Source organism: Stylophora pistillata, chromosome 1, assembly GCF_964205215.1.
Source record: "Stylophora pistillata chromosome 1, jaStyPist1.2, whole genome shotgun sequence".
Taxonomy (NCBI): Eukaryota; Metazoa; Cnidaria; class Anthozoa; order Scleractinia; family Pocilloporidae; genus Stylophora; species Stylophora pistillata.
Genome location: NC_142519.1, coordinates 28,268,844 through 28,274,103, shown reverse-complemented (window position 1 = coordinate 28,274,103; position 5,260 = coordinate 28,268,844). Strand labels below are relative to the sequence as shown.

Below are 5,260 nucleotides of genomic sequence, written 5' to 3'. Positions count from 1 at the left end.
CCAAACGGATTGCACGTTTACCACCTACGATAGAAGGACATAACTCTCACGAGATTATCTTGTAGATGATTTTACACCTTGAAAATCTTTCCTGTTATTCCTAAATTATAACTCTAACGTGAAGTTCTCTTTATCGAAGTTCCCAGCCACACCCAGAAGTAATGAACCAAGCGTTATCATCCACAACATCACATGCGGTAGCATCGCCTTTGATTTTACGTCAAATTGGTAAGAATTTATCTTCCGCACCCTTTCGTTGTTTTTGCTACGATAACAAACATATGGTTTTAAAAGTGTCCCCACCTTCATATCGTACATCCGCGAAAATAACATTAAAAAAGAAAAAAAAAAAAAAAAGAGGAAGAACATAGGAAAATTGCAAAATCAGGTCTCTGCTGACTAATTTTCCAGCCAGACTTTCTTCACTATTTTTTTAAATCACTTTCGGCATTCAAATTCTGTTCTGACAAAACGCACACAAGTGTTCAATCCTACTTAAGCATTATTTGATTCTGGTTGGTATTGTATTATTGTATTCATGTTTGACTCTCTAGAGTCAGATTCATTTCAGTCATCATAATACTTCGACCCCAATCAGAAACGATGAAAACTTTCTTAAGAGTATCCGTCTCGCCTTACTAAAACATAACAAAGTACTTTCGTTCCCATTGGCGTCTAGTTTGTTTTTACCTGACCATACCTGTGTTTTCATTTGAAAACACGCACATTTTAGTGTTTTTTTTCCTTCAACGCTACTAAAACATCTAAAAATGCTGTTAGAAACGGCAGTATGCGAAGAACTTTATGTCACCGATTTCAAAACCCTCCGTTTTCCACAGTAGAAACACAGCGTTTCAAAGAGACGCATTTTCAAAATACCTCACTTTTGAAGTTTCTTTTTTAATTAGTGTCTTTGTATTTACCGTGAACTGTAGGAAAAACGCATCCAAATATCTGCTCTCTAAAGTAAAACGGATCTGTGTGAATTGGACCTCAGTTATTTCGAGAAAGTCCCCCGACCCTCGAGTATGACTTAGCTTCTTCTTTTGCGGGAGCGCTCGACAACCAGTGCCTGTACAGAACTAACTCCAGCAACTGCATCTTACTCTCTCCGTCATAAATGTATAAATGCACATCCTCTCCTCGAACTAGTCAATCGAGCGAGGAATGTTCCAGAGTATACAGTGACAGCACTATAAGTTCACTCCAACCGAATTGAAATTAATTGCCCAACAAAACGCAACAAGACGAAAAAACTTTCAAGCGCGCTAAGTTCTTCGTTTATAATTAGATCTACAGGTGCAGTAGAATGTATATGCGTCAGGAGAGGAAACGTTGCAATTTCCTTGTAACCTTCTAGAAGGAATCATTATTAAAGAGCCTAGTCCATAGGAATTTAAAGCAGAATTCGTTAATTGTAAGTCTGATTAATCTCACCTACTTTTTGCTGATGAGATACTGATACCATCACACGTTAGATTCTAAGAACCTTTTGGCATACGATGATAATAATACGACAGATGCAGTTCCTCGAAGTAAGTAATTATCTTATAACACGCTGTCGTAAGTGGAGAGTTGATTGTGTGTCTAATCACTATATACAACTGAGTGAAGGTTCCCTGGGAGATTTTTTTGTTCAGTCTCGATTGAAGTTTAGCGATGTGTTTTTGTTTTCTCTGATCGTAGAAATGAATTTTCATTTGATTAATTGTATGTTCTGCACTACCATTAGTGTTCAATCGTTATGAACTCATGATAGCCGGAAAGTTTTTCTATGAGTTAAGCACTTCAGTTGCAATTACTATAGAGGATTAATAAATTCTAAACATTTCTTACCCATCGGAGAACTGATAACCTTGTTACCACCACGCCTGTCTTCGCAACATATCATCCAAGCTGATGAGTCTCTTTCGCTACATAGTTCAACGAAAAGAAAAAATATCACAGATTATGTCAAGACTGGATAATAGCTTTAATGGTAAAGTTTCATCAAAGGGCGTAAAAGCAGGAATGAAATGCAATAATCTGACCTAAATCGCTAATACCTGACCGAGGGATAAATGTCAGTGGATGAAATATGTTTCAGGCATCTGCTGTAACTTATAAAGATTCAGAGGCATGTGGGATCTTCAGGAGGTCAGCTCCCAGGATTCAAGAAACCATATAACAGCCAAGATGAGCATTTGAGGGTAAATCTTCTCCCTCTCTCCAGCTCTCGGTCGAATTAAAGGGTAAAATTTTATTTTAATTGGGTTGCTTTTTATCCGGCTTTACAAAACAAGTCAGTATCTTCCGGTTGAAAAGCAGCGGGCGTTAATTTCATTAGCAAGCTTAACCCAATATATCATGCACAGATCTATTTAAGGCAAGCAATTTAAGAATGACACTTATTTTTTTCTATTCTTTTGCCATTTTTAAACTCTCAGTTGAAGCGTTTTTAACACGCGCCTTGATGGCCTGTGACGCAGTTTGCACATACTTCAGAGGTGGAAAACACTAGGTCTCCATTTGTTAATGCTGAAAAACATCACGATAAAATTTCACGTCGACTACCACAAGCGGTTGCTTTCCAAAGCCTAGAGAATATTTAGATTAAAGATTCTTGTACCTCGTTTGAATCCACTGTTAACGCAGAAAGCTGCAGAAGTGATTCACAGAACCATTTTGGTCTCAGGACCTCGTCAGTTAGTCACCATCAATAAAATAACTTGACGATGTCTTGGCACGAAAATCATCGTGTAAATCGTTTCTATTCCACAAAGTGTTTGAAGTAGATCTAAGAGAGGGTTTTCCTATTCAAGGGAATGTTTTGATTGTATCATATTTTATGCCAAGTGATTTACAAAAGACGACAAAATATCATTTCCGCTGAGAAAAGGCATATCCTTTATTCTCAGTGATAAGATGCAGAAGAAAATAGCAATCATGCTATTTAAAGAAATTTGTTGTTCTTTTTGTTACTTTACCTTTGACCATGTTTCTCGAAAATCCGTGTTCTTGACCTACATGCCTCAAAGTAATTAGCTCGAGCAAATGAGATTTTGTTGCCGGTTTTAAGGGATATACCTGAAAGAGGTCGAACTGTTTTTTTTTTAATGCTTTGCTTCTTTTAGTCAAGACGGTCTTTTGAAATTTGGGGACAGTGTCAAGTAAGCCTGTTTTTGAGTCACACGAAATAAGTTAAAGGTAAGACGAGTAAATATGGCTGAGTACACTACAGAAGATATCTTTGTACATACAAGATGAAGAAACGTCAATCAACATGATATAAAAATCACAGTCATTAACTTAGAAGGTTTTCTTCTAATTGCGTATCTTATGAAGGCAAAAGCGATCTTACGACTAATTTAAGAAAGAATCTAAACTGAAATAAAAATGTCTAGTCATGTAATAGATCTTTGTTATCAAGCAACACAACTCTGAGAGGCCAGAGGACGGGCTGACACAACATGCTCCATGAAATAAAATTGATAAGGAAATTTAAGGTTTATACCATCAATTTTGATTCTAATGAACGCGGCAGCCTCTGATGATGGCTTCGAACTGGTCTATCAAAGCAGTTATATATTTTTTCTGGTTTCAATTCTTTTCATATTTGAGTTTTCTCAAGTGGCATCGACTGTATTTCATTACCAGGAAAAAGTATGTTATTCTTAAACATAGGTCCTTGTAAAACTGCTCTTTCCTAATCCAACACGTTCATTTGACACCTACGTTAATATTTAAGGCCTCTCAGTAATTAGCCAGTCATAATACCAATGGCCTCTTGTGTAAAGCTGAGAAATCTCTTTGCGGCAATTATCCGATTAGTCAACCAACATTTGGCAGTGACCCGGCTTTAAAAAACGTATGTTTTTTCATCCTCGTTCATTTCACATAAATTATGATCATTTGAGTATTAATGACTTATCCGTGAAGGTCGTTGGTTCGTAATAGTCAGGGTAAAGGATTTATGCCTCTAAGTGGAGGGGAAAATAAAACACGGAAAGGGCCACCAACATCACGTAACAGAAATACGTAACCGCTTTGTACTTCAGTTATGCGGTCCAACGTATCTCATCGAAGCTGAAAGGAATTCAGAAATAGCCACGGTAAGGTATAATACTGTATTCAGCGTCTATACTTTCCTTAAAACAAAGAGTTGTTGTTTTAATAAGACGTATTCAAAGGTACTATTAATGTTTGTGGTGCATGTAACGGCCTAGACTAATTCGTCTAGCTAATCTGGCGTCTTTTCGATTAATGTCGATAACGTGCTCAACTCAGTAGGAACCTGAAAATAGGTTCACTTGATAAATCTCTGATTCATTGGGAAGGAACAAATACCTCAACCAGAGGAATGCGAAATGGTTCAAGAAAAGTTTAATTTCACCTTTGTTCAGTCCACAGCCGGCCGGCAAACTTATTAAGAAATACCTCGCTGACCGCAAAATAACTGAGGTCTCCGACAGAAACGTGACGGCACGAAATTTATAGAGGAAGGTATTCGAAGCCGAAATTCTATTTACAGGTGCAATAGGAAACTGGAAATATTATTTTTACTTCATAGAGAAAAATGATTATGTCTGCAGTCTAGAAAGGAAGTTGTTGCCAAGATAACAGCTCTTAGCTCACGTACGGTGCTAAATGCGGTGTGCAATAATGACGATGCGTTCTTTCATGGTCTCGAAATAATCTGACCCAAGAGGAGCTTTCCGCTCCCAATTTATCTTACTATAATCCCCTAAAATTCAAGCATGTTTATTTAATACAGTCTATAATTATCTTCAAAGTAGTAATCGTGTCGAATGATGTTCGAGTTCTTCCACTCAGCCCCCTAAACTTGAGTCAAACTCCCGGAAATGCGTCAAACGAGATGAAATGAACGCATCTTTTACATATATACGGGAAGTACAACGAGTTCTACCATTCTCTACGTAAAATTTAGCGATTGGATAACATTATCATTCAAGCTACTCATACCTCGTCGTGTTTGTGACAACCTGTGTAATCTCCTTTGCAGCGAAGACTCTGTAAAGAATTTTAAAACTATTTGTAAATGCTTTAATACTATTAAAGGTTTTATGATCTTAGCAACAGTTGGACCACCTCTATTACCTTTTTTCTGTCTTAAAACGCGGTTACTTCTTCAGACTTATTTACCAGATTAAATCAACACAGACAACTGCAAAGGATCCGGCAAAAGATCGATCATAACTGAAGTGGAGGTCTCACTAATTTCCCCATCAGATCCCAAAAGGAAGGATTTAATACTATTTGA

At 37.2% G+C, this 5,260-nt stretch overlaps 1 long non-coding RNA gene across 1 annotated transcript in view; it reads right to left on the bottom strand.

Moving 5' to 3' along the window:
• LOC148741965 (uncharacterized) overlaps nucleotides 1–5,260 on the bottom strand; it is a 9,200-nt gene extending 3,940 nt beyond the window's left edge. Inside the window, exons 1-3 of the long non-coding RNA XR_015990236.1 lie at nucleotides 5,098–5,260; nucleotides 4,963–5,010; nucleotides 1,837–1,913 (exon numbers count right to left, since the gene is read on the bottom strand). This is a non-coding gene — a long non-coding RNA (uncharacterized LOC148741965). The remainder of the gene's footprint in view (nucleotides 1–1,836; nucleotides 1,914–4,962; nucleotides 5,011–5,097) is intronic.